Here is a 14788-nt window from a genome sequence, read left to right as displayed (position 1 = left end):
CATTCTGTGAATGTATGGTTACCATGCTGTGGATTTATGCCAGTGACCTCTGGCTTAAGTCAGTGACTATGGGGTCATGTCTGTGGTCCCACGCTCAAGCCCAGCAACACTGCTCATAGCTGGTGAGCTTGTGCTCAAGCTGGATGAGCTCGCGCTGAAGCCAGTGACCTTGGGGTTTCAAACCTGGATCTCAGTGTCCCAGCTTGAAGCTCTATCTAAGTAAGATGCCACCACTGGGCAGACAACAGGGAATTGGAAAGACTGATGTGGAGAGTTAACCAGAGCAGGGAATGAGGAAGTGGAACTCAGACTCCAGAAACCTGATTAATGTGACTGCTTCTTTGGTGTGTGTGAAACTTGACCTCCTCTCCCTGCCAAGGTTGAGACACTGGGGTTCCCCTAAAGACCCAAGTGGTGGGGGGCTCAAACCTAGGGGTGCCATCTGTGCCATACACTTCATTTCTGCTCCCACAGGAATGCTCAGCTCTGTCTCCTGGCATGTGGATGCAGGCTTTACTTCTCAATTTCATTCAATTTACTTCTCAAATTCATTTTATGTTTCTGTGAGCAGGGGGATATTACTCTCCCCAAAATCCAGCTGATAGATTAGGAAGGCGGAAGAAAGCAAAGTGAGGAAATCTTTGGGATTGGATACAAAGTAAAAATGTATATAGTCAAAATTCTTTTACATAGGCCTGACCTGTGGTAGTGCAGTGGATAAAGCGTCGATCTGGAAATGCTGAGGTCGCCGGTTCGAAACCCTGGGCTTGCCTGGTCAAGGCACATATGGGAGTTGATGCTTCCTGCTCCTCCCTCCTTCTCTCTCTCTCTCTCCTCTCTAAAATGGATAAATAAAATAAAATTTAAAAAAATTCTTTTACATAGAGTTAATATAACAACAAGGAGGGAGCTTGGCTGGTTTTTGCTCTGATGGGGTGGTTGTACCTGGAGGGGGCAGGAAAAGATTACTCTTACATTACAAAGGTACGCTACTCACAAAAATTAGGGGATATTTTATTGCTTCATATTCGTTTTGAAATATCCACTAATTTTTGTGAGCAGTATATGTTAGCAGGTACATTATTGTAGATGCAAAGGTCAAAGACAGGCTCAATTAAGGTAAGCATGCACTTTTGTTAGCAAGTACCATCCTAGGACAGGACTACTCGCCATGAACTGCTTTAGTTAGAAAGTTTTCGTATCAGACCATCTTGTGTGGTCCCTTTAGATCTCTGAGTTCTCAGGGCCACCTTGCGGGCCTCCCCTGAGCTTGTCAGGTTCAGCATGTGGTTCCGTTTTCATCCACAGTGGGTTTTTTTATAGTTTTAACTTTATAGTCATAATGACCTCAAGTTCTTGACCCGCATCATTTCCAACAGTAGTCATATTATTACATTTAAATTTTTCATTTTTTCCTTTCATATTTTTAAAATACAAAATTGTATTAGTTTTTGTTTCCATTTCACAAACCCCTTGACTTTGGCCTCATTCAACTTGTTCTTCCTACTTTTGGGTCATTTTATGTTTTTGTTTTTGTTTTGTCTTTTTAAAGATTTTTAGCCCTGTAGACCCTTTTCTGTTAAAAAAGAAAAAAGCACTTTTTTTTGGTCCGACTTTTGAGACCCTTGTTGATCTTTTACTCAGTGCATTGTCCCTCTAGTTACAGTCTTTTTTTATTTTCCCTCATAGTAAAGTTGGGTCTGGGTAGAGGGCTCTTTACCAAAGTCCTCCGTAGCCGGGTTGAACTTCAGGTGACCCTGTGCAGGGCAGTTCCTGTAACTCCACCTGAGCAATCCTGATTGATGTCTTGTTAGTCACCCCCTCACCACTTATCCGAACATTCTTTACTTAGCACCATCCTACATCCCCCATTGTTTAATTCTCTACAGGTCACAGAGGTTTCCCCCCTGTGATGAGAATTACACCCAACTCAGTTCTATTTAGGATGTAAGTTTTCATTGTCTCGCTGCTGATGCCACTTAATTCTCAGCCCATGTGTTCACAGATACATAAAAATGTCTTATAAAATTCACCAGACCTTGGCCCTGGCCGGTTGGCTCAGCAGTAGAGCGTTGGCCTGGCGTGTGGGGGACCCGGGTTCGATTCCCAGCCAGGGCACATAGGAGAAGCGCCCATTTGCTTCTCCACCCCACCCCCTCCTTCTTCTCTGTCTCTCTCTTCCCCTCCCACAGCCAAGGCTCCATTGGAGCAAGGATGGCCCGGGCGCTGGGGATGGCTCCTTGGCCTCTGCCCCAGGCGCTAGAGTGGCTCTGGTCGCAGCAGAGCAACGCCCCGGAGGGGCAGAGCATCGCCCCCTGGTGGGCAGAGCGTAGCCCCTGGTGGGCGTGCCGGGTGGATCCCGGTCAGGCGCATGCAGGAGTCTGTCTGACTGTCTCTCCCCGTTTCCAGCTTCAGAAAAACAAAAAAAATAAAAAAAAATTCACCAGGCCTTGTGAGTCCCTCTTTTGGTGACCTAAGCATTGCCTGACCAGGTAGTGGCATTGTGGACAGACTGACTTGGGCAAAGGATCACTAGCTCAGCTAAAAACCACCCGTCAAAGCACATATGAGCAAACAATCAATGAACAACTGAAGTGCCACAGCTATGAATGAATTCTTCTCATTTCATCTTTCTCCCTTCCTGTCTGTCTGTCTGTCTCTATCTATCTATCTTGTCCCTGTTTCTCTCTCTTTCGCTTAAAAAACAACAATTTGATAGTAACAAATAGCCGCAAACCAGCGCGGGAACAGTGCGGAATTCTGCGCTGGGCAAGGAAATAAGGAAAAAGGTTTAAAGAGAAATAGGATCAGATTGGGAGGCCTCTGCAATGCCTTTAGCTTGCCAGGGCATAAAAGCCCCCGGTTTTCTTTATTATATAGCCATATGCAAATAAAAACATTTTGGATACAAAGTCACACATCTCCAAGGCAACCCAAGAATTCTCCCGAGTTCAGAAAACCCTCCACCATGCATAACTGAAATCAACATTAGAACAAACAAGGAGTGAGAGGAAGGGCATGTAAATTGCTTCTAGCAACTTAAGCAAGCAAGTGAAGTAGGGCTATGGGATGAGTGAAAATACTCAGCTTCATAGCCAGTATGAAGGTGGTGGGGGGAGAATTTAGCCTTTTGCTAAGCCTCGAGCTGCAAAGGGTTTTGCCACTTGCAGTTTCCCACAGTAAATATAGTGTCTTCTGTGTCCTTTGAAAATGTATTGTCCATCATACAGATGGCCAATAGGCATATGAAAAAATGCTCAACATCACTAATCATTAGAGAAATGCAAATTAAAACAACAATGAGATATCACCTCACACCAGTCAGAATGGCGCTTATCAACAAAACAACACAGAATAAGTGCTGGCGAGGATGTGGAGAAAAGGGAACCGTCCTGCACTGCTGGTGGAAATGCAGACTGGTGCAGTCACTGTGGAAAACAGCATAGAGATTCCTCAAGAAATTAAAAATTGAACTGCCTTTTGATCCAGCTATACCACTGTTAGGAATATACCCCAAGAAAACCATAGCACTGTTTGAAAAGAAGAAATGCACCCCCATGTTTGTGGCAGCATTGTTCACAATAGCGAAGATCTGGAAACAGCCCACGTGTCCATCAGAGGACGAGTGGATTAAAAAGCTTTGGTACATATATACTATGGAATACTACTCAGCCATAAGAAATGATGACATTGGATCATTTACAATAACATGGATGGACCTTGATAACATTATACTGAATGAAATAAGTAAATCAGAAAAAAACTAAGAACTATGTGATTCCATACATAGGTGGGACATAACAATGAGACTCAGAGACATGGACAAGAGTGTGGGGGTTACTGTGGCGGGGGGAGGAGAGGGAGGGGGGTTGGGGGAGGGGAGGGGCACAAAGAAAACCAGTTAGAAGGTGACAGAAGACAATTGGACTTTGGGTGATGGGAATGCAGCATAATCAAATGTCAAAATAACCTAGAGATGTTTTCTCTGAACATATGTACCCTGATTTATCAATGTTACCCCATTAAAATTAATAAAAATTTATAATTCAGGGTTTACTTCACTAACTCAAACTAGTTTTATTTATTTATTTATATTAAAAAAAATTTTTTTTTGAGAGAGAGGCAGGGAGAGACAGGATCCTTGAGCTGCTCCTGCATGTTCCCTGACTGGAGAATCCAACTGGCAAACTCCATGCTCCAAGATGGTTCTCCAGAGCTATTGGCCAGAGCTTAATTTTTGTTGGATTTTAGAGAGACAGAGAGAGGAAGGGAGAAAAAGCAGAGGGGGAAGGATTTGTTGTTCCTTTCAGTCATGAATTTTTTTTATTGCTTCCCATGTATTCCCAAACAAGGCATTGAACCTGCAACCTGGTGTTTTGGAATGATGCTCTTAACTGAGTGAGCTAACCAGCCAAAGACAATTTTGAAGTCTTTCATGATCTAAATATTTTCATCAGTGTTATAATGAGAAAACAAAGACACATGTCGAAATTTTGCATCAATTGATTAAATAGTCTTCTCTCTTGTAACTATGTTTATTTCACTCCCTCATAAATTTTACAAGCAACAAAACTTCCCAAAACAAAACAAATTCTTTACACTCCACAATTGGCCTTTCTCCAATTGTTTTGACTTTGATGAAATGTTTTAGCAGCCCTGTATTTATTTGCTTGTGAACATGTGTGCACGCTGAAATGTCTTTCATGCCAACATGGCTGATGGAAATACTACACAACACTGTATGATCTCCATAATCTGCATTCCACAGATACCCAAATCCAGTACCAACATTATATTTTTTAAAAACATACTTTGGCCTGACCATACAGTGGCGCCGTGGATAGAACGTTGAACTGGGATGCAGAGGACCCAGGTTCAAAACTCCTAGCTTGCCAGCTTGAGCATGGGTTCATCCGGCTTAAGCACGGGCTCAACAGTTTGAGTGCAGGGTTGCTGGCTTGAGCATGGTATCATAAACAGGACCCCATGGTTGCTGGCTTGAAGGCCAAGGTCATTGGCTTGAGCCCAAGATAGCTGGCTTGAGCAAGGTGTCACTTGCTCTGCTGTAGTTTCCCCAGTCAAGGCACATATGAGAAAGCAACCAATGAACTAAGGTGCCACAATGAAGAATAGATGCTTCTCATCTCTCTCACTTTGTCCCTATCTGTCCCTCTCTCTGACTTTCTTTCTGTCTCTCAAAAAAATACAAAATAAATAAAAAGAAAAAAGAACAGAAAGAAAGAAAATGATATTTAGGAACCAACGCATGGAATGATTTCACAAAATCATTACTTGGAACTTTCAGTCCTATCAGAATCAACTTTAGAGATTAAAACGATTATGTAAAATATAAGTGTAATCAAGTTAAAAATCTGTAAAACTTAATTCTTAATTTTCACAACTGGAGAGAATCTCTCCTGGTATCAATCCCAACCTTTGCAATAAAGATAGAAAACTTTTTATCTATTCTTCATTAATAACAAAATATCACAGTTATACTAGTGACAGAAAAACTACAAAAATATTCAGTTTGGAAGGATTTTCATCAGGCTGAATTTTCACATAGAATCAGAAATGCACACTGGGGGAAATAATAAAATATAATGAATAAAGTGATGTAAGAATTATTAAACATCAGTGAATATACATCAGAAAAAATTATTAAAATGAGATCTGAATGTTTAAAAATATTTGTGTTTAGAAAGAGAGAGATAAAAACGAAAAATCCACGTGTTCTATTTCTTTATGCATTCATTGGTTGATTAATTCTTTTTTTTGTGTGTGTGTGAGAGAGAGAGGGACAGACAGGCAGGATGGTAGAGAGATGAGAAGCATCAATTCTTTGTTGTGGAACCTTAGTTGTTCATTGACTGCTTTCTCATATGTGTGTTGATGGGAGGGGGGGTTGCTCCAGCCCATTCAGAGACCCCTTCCTAAAGCCAGCGACCTTGGGCTAAAACCGGTGATCATGGGGTCATGTCTCTGATCCCTCATTCAAGCCGGTGATCCCGTGGTCAAGTCAGTGAGCCCGCGCTCAATCTGGCGACCTCAGGGTTTTTTGTTTTGTTTTGTTTTTTTGTATTTTTCCGAAGCTGGAAATGGGAAGAGACAGCCAGACAGACTCCCGCATGCGCCCGACTGGGATCCACCCAGCACGCCCACCAGGGGCCACGCTCTGCCCACCAGGGGGCGATGCTCTGCCCCTCCGGGGCGTCGCTCTGCCGAGACCAGAGCCACTCTAGCGCCTGGGGCAGTGGCCAAGGAGCCATCCCCAGCGCCCGGGCCATCTTCGCTCCAATGGAGCCCCTCTGCGGGAGGGGAAGAGAGAGACAGAGAGGAAGGAGTGGGGGTGGGGTGGGGGTGGAGAAGCAAATGGGCGCCTCTCCTATGCGCTCTGGCCGGGAATCGAAACCAGGTCCCCCGCATGCCAGGCCGACGCTCCACCGCTGAGCCAACCGGCCAGGGCCGGCCTCAGGGTTTCGAACCTGGGTCTTCTACGTCCCAGGCCAATGCTCCATCCACTGGTCCCTGTCGGATCAGGCCTTTGGTTGATTCTTGTATGTGCCCTGACCTAAGATCAAACCCACAACTTTGTCGTATTGGGAGGATGCCCTAACCCATTGAGCAACTGGACCAGGGCCACCTAAGAAAAATCTTACGATGTGTGTGTCAAAGTTGTAACCCAACATTCAATCCTTGGGGTGTCGTCACAGTGTTTTTTAATTTTTTAAAATTGATTTTTAGGCAGGGTGTGGGGCGGGAGTCAGAGAAACATGGATATGTTCTTCCCCTCATTCATGCATTCACTGCTTGCCTATTGTATGTGCCCTATGCGGGTTACCACAACCTTGGTGTAGAGGACGACATTCTAACCAGCTGAACTACCCAGCCAGGGGCTCATCATTATATTAACTTTGGAGGAAAAAATCATATAAATTTTATAAGCAATGATATTTAAGACTTATTGAATATTACCGTGGTCAAATTCAATTACCAACAATAAAATGATCACAAGCGAGTAAGTTGGAAGGAGCCCAGGACAAGCTTCCTTTTGGAATCACCTATTTTCCCGTCGAAAGCGCTGAACATGCGGTCTCTCCCGCCAGCTTTAGAGGCACTGCGCACGCGCAGCTTTTTTTCCAACCCGGAAGCGGCAGTAGCGAACGTCTGGGGGATCTGGAGGCGGTTTTTCAGGTTTAAACCCGACCCTCCCCGTCCCCATTCCTGCTCGCTGGGAGCCTGAGGGTCGCTGCGGACGCTGAGAGCCCCGCTCCCGAGCCCCCAGCGGTGAGTGCGGAGTCCCGGTGAGAGGCCCCGAGCCTGCCCGCTTCGCTGCCGGGTAGGGGCTCCGCGTCGGTTTCCGTGGAAACTCTGAGGCCGCCCCGCCCGTGTCCCCCCTGCCGCGGGGCTTCATGCCTCGGTCCCCAGGAGTCACTTTCCGCCCTGAGACCCCACCCCATTTAATAAGAGGCCCGGGTCCTGGAAGAGCACACTCTCCGTGGGGCGGGGATTCGAGGCGAGCACGCGGGGTCCCCAGAAGAGCCCCCGGCCCCGTGCGGGGAGGGCTGTGGGAGCGGCGACAGCGAAGGGGCCCCGGGGACGCGCAGAGCGGGGCTGGGAGGGGTCAGGGGACGGAGAGAGACACGGGAGGGGAGGAGAGGTCCGTGAGGGGCCATGAAGAGACGGCAACGTGGGGGTGCGGGGGGACGGGACCGCGACGGGGAGAGTGACAGTAACCGGGGACAGGAGCGCGAGGGGAAGAAAGGGGAGAAACCCCGAGGAGGGGAGGGAGGGGAAGACCAACAGGTGCAGCGGGAGACACGGGCTTGAGGGTGGGGGAAGAAGCTGTTGACCTGCGTGCTTGGTGATAGGAGCATTAACAAAGATTGTGGAGATTGAGCATCTGAAGAATAAATAGCTTTCAAGAGTTTCAAGGAACTGGTGTACGGACAGGAATAGAGAAAAGGGGAGAAAGAGCAGGGGAGGGGGGAAGGGAACACAGGAAAGGACGACGGTGCAGAGAAACAGGGAAGAGACAGAAACAGACCCACAGACAGAAATACATAGAAGCGGGAGGAAGGAGAACCTGGACCTGCTGAATGGTGAGCCCATTGGGTGTGCATGATTAAGTAGTGATATGCCGGTTTGTGGCTTTATAATCTATTATAACAGTCACTGAATTGTTTTAGTTAAAAAGATTTGAATAAGAATTACCAATCTCCAATTTGAAAGCTTGTGAATATTAGGATTGTTTGCTTCCAGTTGCAGCTCTTGTTCAAAGGGATGAGACTTGTCAGTCATGGGTCTCTTAGCATTTCCTGGCATGGCAAGAGGGAGGGGACTTGGGACAAGAAATGACTGTCAGCACGTGATGCTGTTTCAGGGAATTATAAAAGAATTGCTTTTTGTTTGTTTTTTGTCCAATGGATTTACCTTTTTCATTCTACATCTTACATTTAATTCTTTTCTGAAAAACTTACTGAGATAAATATTAGTTGAATATCTGCTTTCCTGTAAATAGTCATTAACTGCTGAAATAAACATTGATGATATCTCATAACCAGCACTTAATATTCTTTGCCAAATATGAGGCAGTCTCAGCTTTTTAAAACTTTAATCCTAGAAGTCATTACATTAACAAAGATTCTATATCATTTTTCTTTTAAATATATTGGACCTAGTTTACATTCTGAGCCCTGCATCCTTTCTAGTGTCTGTTAGATGTTGAAACAGCCATTGGTATTTAGTAAACAATATTAGGCTATTTCAGTGTTCACCTGGTAAGGATGTCTGATCCTAGCAGTCAGAACCTCATGTCGTGAGTTTGTCTAATGTTCAGCAGTTTTGTCTTTTTTGTTTTGTTTTGTTATTTGTTGAATTAGTGGCTGTTAGCCACCAAGCAGCTGTTCCTCTTTAGTCCCTCCTGTCCATTCTCTGAAAGCACTGAAGGACAGCTGGGATTGACCTGAAACTTGGTTCTTATACAGTGCTTCTATTCACTGTTAATTTGATACACATATTTCATAACTAAATGTTTTTCCCCTCAAAATCTGTATTCATCATTTCCTGTTTTTACAATAATTTCTGTAATTTTCTGGAAAAGAATAAAAGGAATTGTGCCTAGGGATCCAATCCGTCTAGAATTTTAACCCCAAGCCCTCACGGTACACAGAGGTTTGAGAGTGCTGTGCCTGATCCCTGTCAGCCAGTGCTGCTGAAAACAGCTCTGAGGGAGCAATACAGGCACCACAGGGACCGAGATAAAGATGCCGTATCCTGGGCCCCACTGCAGACCTGCAGAACCACAGCTTAGAGTGAAGCCCTCGTCCCCAAGGGATCTGCATGCGTATTGAAGCTAGACTGTCCCCTCCTGTTTCAGATTAGATCATAATATGAGTTTTAAGGAAGGACAATACTTGCGTCCTCCCCCTCAGACTTGGAAAGCTGCTCCAGGTGACTCCAAGGGGAACCCAGGAATTAGCAGGAAAGTTTTGGGGTTTGTTTTTATTTCTTTGTTCTCTAAAAGAGAAAGTTTATTTAGAATGTCATAGAGGTAAAAGTGGGCTTAGGAAATACGTATCAGAGGCAAAATAGAGGCCCTTGGAGTTTAGGAGAGACAGGGAAAGGTGAGTGGGGAGGCACAGACATGCCCCAGAGAGGAGAGCACCCGGGATGCATTAGTGAGAGTGGGGAGCAGGGATGGTCAGGGGAGGTGACAGGGTGTTGTGTTGGGTTTGGGCGTTCAGGAGAGCAGCGCCCGTTCTCATTGCTGTGGGAATGTGTGGACGTCTGAGGGAGGACAGACAGGTGAAGACAGGAAAATAATACAGTGTGGTTTCCCTGCAGGAGCACTTTTGTCTGACTCCAGTGAGGACGGAGAAGAGAGTGTGGCCTTTTCAACATTCCCAAGTCCTTCATTTGTGACTGTGGTGGAAGTGGATAGAGGGGCTGTGTGGACACACGTGGCGGCACATTCTCGAAATGCAGACTTGACTCCTCAACATATTGTCGCCTGAGAAAACAAGCAGGAGCTGGACCAGGACAGAATGGCTGCTTCTCAGGTAAGCGATGTGTCCTGGGCAGAGGCTGTGTTTGCTTTTCCTCCTAACTTCAGTGGACTTAGGACTCTCAACCTTTAATTCTCTACTTCTGATGTTCCTGCCTAGTGAGGTGGTTTCCATTTACTTTTTTTGTTTGTTTGTTCTCAATTGTCAGGGTCAGCAGCTTGTATACTTTCCTCCTTTGTCCCAAAGCCTTCTGTGCCTTCTCTCCATCCAGGCTCCCTGAGGGCGTGAACAATTCCCACCATGAATTAATGATCTTCAACTACTGGAAACATCCCCTTTGTGACAGATCAACCTGGGAGGGCACTGTGTCCACCATCCCTGTGGGGATGGTCAGAGGCTTGGGCATCAGTGAAGAAGGGAATGTAGGCTTTAGGTTCATGTGGCTGCAGCGTCACCTCTGTGGGTCAGGATTAAGGAAATGCACCGTTTACACTTCAGAATAGCTGAGGAAGTTCTGACAGAAGAGCAAGTAGAAAGACTTGCTATTTAAATAGGGTGTTAAAGAACAGAATGTGGTGGGTTACATGGGATGGACATTTGCAAAAATTGTAGATTACATTTGAAGTAAAAGTCAAGATCTACTCTTCATTGTATGTTTCACAGAATAGTCTCATAACAAAGGAAGAATTATCTAGTTCTAAGATTATGTATAGTAAATTTTCAGATAGGATTGTGTTTGCTATTCATTTTATTTTGTAAGAACAATATGTTTCATAAAAGTCTTTCATTCAAAGTCATGTATGAATTTTTTCTGGTGTCCCCCAGTGCTATTCAGGTTTATGGCACATGGACTGGGGACATTGGTGTCACTGGTAAAAAAGAGCTTGTTAGAGGTGTGGAAACACAGGCCCCATCCCAGAACTCCTCAATGAGAATTGGAATTTTTTTTTTTAATTTTTTTATTTATTCATATTAGAGAGGAGAGGGAGAGACAGAGAGGGAGAGAGAGAGAAGGGGGAGGAGCTGGAAGCATCAACTCCCATATGTGCCTTGGCCAGGCAAGCCCAGGGTTTTGAACCGGCGACCTCAGCATTTCCAGGTCGACGCTTTATCCACTGCGCCACCACAGGTCAGGCGAGAATCGGAATTTTTAGAAAATGGCAGTTCACTGTTGCCCACGTCAGCATTGAAGAAGTACTTACACTTCCAACTCATCTTGACTTTTTCATCTGAGAAATATACACATTGTATATTTCTGATTGTAAATGACACAAATCCACATGCCTTTGTTGATAATGTTAATTTAATTGATTGACTGGTTTAGAGAGAGAGAAAAACATAAATTTGCTGTTTCACTTGTTAATGCATTTATTGGTTGATTTTTTTTTTCTTTTTTTGGGGACAGAGATAAAGAATTAGAGAGAGGGGCAGATAAGGACAGACCGACAGACAGGAAGGGAGAGAGTTGAGAAGTGTCAATTCTTTCTTGTAACCTAGTTGTTCATTGATTGCTTTCTCACATGTGCCTTGACCAGTGGGGCTACATTAGAGTGAGTGATCCTTTGCTCAAGCCAGCGACATTGGGCTTAAAGCAGTGACATTGGGCTTCCCACCAGTGACCTTTTGTCTCAAGCCAGCTACCGTTGGGTCATGTCCATGATCACACAGTCAAGCTGGTGAGCCTGCGCTCAAGCCAGATGAGCCTGTGCTCAAGCTGGTGACCTCGGGTTTCAACCTGGGTTTCCAACCTGGGTTCTCTGCATCTTAGTTTTGTGCTCTATCTACTGCGCCACCGCTTGGTCAGGCTTATTGGTTGATTCTTGTATGTGCCCTGACTAGGGATCAAACCTGCCACCTGGTATATTAGGATAATGCTCTGTCTGAGCTACCCGGACAGGGTGATGCCTTATATTTCAAATATATTTTCCTGGCTGGTTGGTTCAGCTGTAGATCATCTGCCCAGCATGTGGAAGTCCTGCGTTCAATTCCTGGTCAGGGCACACAGGAAAATCGACCATCTGCTTCTCCACCCTTCCCCCTCCTGTCTCTCTCTCTCCATCTCCCTCTCCCTCCTTCTAGCTCCCTCTTTCTCCTCCCCCCCTCTGTCTCTCCCTCTATCCCTCTCTCTCCATTTCTCTGTCTTCCCATTTCCCTCCTGCAGTCATGGTTCGAGCAGGTTGAACCCGTGTGCTAATGATGGCTTTATGGCTTTACCTCGGGTGCTAAAATAGCTGGAGTGCCAAGCAACAGAGCAGCAGCCCCAGGTGGACAGAACATTGCCTGGTAGAGGGCTTCCAGGTGAATCCTGTCAGGGTGCATGTGGTTAATCTGTGTCTCTGCCTCCTCGCCTCCCAATAAAAAAAATAAAATTTATTTTCCTGAAAAGTCTGTGCAGGATATTTGTGGACAGGTGCTATCCTCTTTACTCAGTGTTAGAATATACATTAAAGAATATTACTGGGTGTAAAAGAATAAAAACAAAAATAAAACGTTTTTTATTTTTATATTTTACTTATTTATTTGTGACAGAGAAAGAGAGGGATAGAGACAGACAGATAAGGGAGAGATGAGAAGCATAAATTCTTCATTACGGCTCTTTTGCAGCTTCTTAGTTCACTGATTGCTTTTTCATATGTGTTTGACTAGGGGGTTATAGCAGAGCGAGTGATCCCTTGCTTAAGCTAGCAACCTTGGTCTCAAGCCAGCAACCTAGGGCTTCAAGCCAGCCACCCTGTGCTCAAGCTGGTGAGCCTGTGCTCAAGCCAGTGACCTTGTGGTTTCAAACCTGGGTCTTCTGCATCCCAGTCCGACGCTCTATCCACTGCACCATTGCCTGGTCAGACAACAAAAACTTTTTTTAAAAAAGAGAATATTACTGGGTGAAAATGATCTTACTGGATAATTCAAGATATTCTGTCATAGGTCAAAACCACTTCTCCTAACGCTGTTTTCATGTTGGGTGACATAATGAACCCTGCCCATCACCCTTTGGCAATGTGTGTTTTCTTTCAGGGGACTTTGACCTTCAGGGATGTGGCTGTGGATTTCTCTCAGGAGGAGTGGGAATGCCTGGACCCAGCTCAGCGCGAACTCTACGTGGATGTGATGTTGGAGAACTACAGGAACCTGGTCTCCCTGGGTGAGGATGACTTCCTTCCAGAGCTTATCTTCCACCAGCAGGGTTTGGTTTTGTTGATTAGGAGAATGTCTCCTTTGAGCTTCTGCCTTGCATGGCTGATTTCAGAGCTGCCCTCAGGGAACTAATATGGGGGTATCTTGGTGTAGAAAGAAAGGCTTCATGCTGTACATTGTCTGAAAACTTCTGTGTTGTCTAGAATAATTAAGGTGTAACAGAAAACAATATGTTGGAAAATTAAGTTTTATAGTATTGTAATATTCTACCATGTCTTCTCACCTGGGCACAAGCTGGATTGGAAATTGAATACTCTCTCAAAACTAATGTTCCTCGTTTTCTTTGTTTGTTTGTTTGTTTTTTATGACAGAGATTGAGAGAGGGACAGGTAAGGACTGGCAGGAAGGGAGAGAGATGAGAAGCAACAATTCTTCCTTGAAGCTCCTTCATTGTTCATTAATTGCTTTCTCATATGTGCCTTGACCAGGGGGCTACAGCAGAGTTTTCAGCCTATATTTCCTAATTCTCCAAATTAGAGTGATTTCATGTTTATGTATCTCACAGAGTCCTTCAATAGTTACTGCCATAGGTGACTTCAGAGTATATCCCAATAGGTAGGAAAGTGTCCACTATTACCTGCTTTTGTCATCTCTGTCATTCTGTAATTCTCTCCTGTCCAGTCCAGAGCTGCCTGGGACTATGTCCACTGTATTTTCACTTTCTGACGAGATTTTTGTCATATTTGTGCTATTGGATTCACAAGTGCTGATACTACATGCTGGAATGTTCTCCGGTGGTAAGAAGTGGGATACAGAATTATTGAGCCTTTTTTTTATATTTAGGAAGAGGCTTTGTTCCTTAATTCAAGTTTACTTCAGGCAGAAGCAATGATGAGGTTTTTCATTTGCTTTCTTAGTATGTTCCTTTATCACGGTGTACGTAATATCAAATATTTAAATACTAGTTTTTCAACTTTCTAATGATTTATTTACAAATGAACTTTTTTTTGGTATCAGGTGCATGACAGCCTACCCGTTTTGTGTAAGATTAATTAAAATATATTAAACCTGAAAAAATTCCTCATGTCATTTAAATGTTATTTTATTACCATTATCCTTTATGTTATTTTTGAATGATTTGTTTGCATTGTCTACGAAATGTTTCTGCTGTATATAATACATGTCACCATGCAAAATGTTTGCTGTTTCAGGGTCCACTCAGTCATAAAGTATAGTTATATGGAAGGATTTTTTTATAAGTGGAACATTCATATAGTGTTCAGAATTCTTGGGATAAATATTCTATTCTCGTTTTGCATTTTTTTTAAGTTCAGTATTATTTTTAATGAGTTTAACCTGTACAGCATAGTGGTTAGACCTTCATATTCTTTACAAAATCTGGAAGTGTTCCTCATGATATTTTCTCTACCCAGCATAGTTATTGCAATATATTTACAATATCTCCTGTGCTGCACTTTACATCCCATGACAATTTTGTAACTACTAATGTGCTCCTCCTAATTGCTTCATCTCTTGGACCCAGTCTCCTAACTCCCCTCCTCTCCGGCAGCCATCACTCTGTTCTTTGTCCCTGTGAGTCTGTTTGTGGTTTGTTCATTAATGGATATGGTTCTTTCTTTATTTCTTTA

Source organism: Saccopteryx leptura, chromosome 3, assembly GCF_036850995.1.
Source record: "Saccopteryx leptura isolate mSacLep1 chromosome 3, mSacLep1_pri_phased_curated, whole genome shotgun sequence".
Lineage (NCBI taxonomy): Eukaryota > Metazoa > Chordata > Mammalia > Chiroptera > Emballonuridae > Saccopteryx > Saccopteryx leptura.
The sequence above is the reverse complement of the archived record's forward strand: the minus strand, read 5'-3'. Positions refer to the sequence as shown.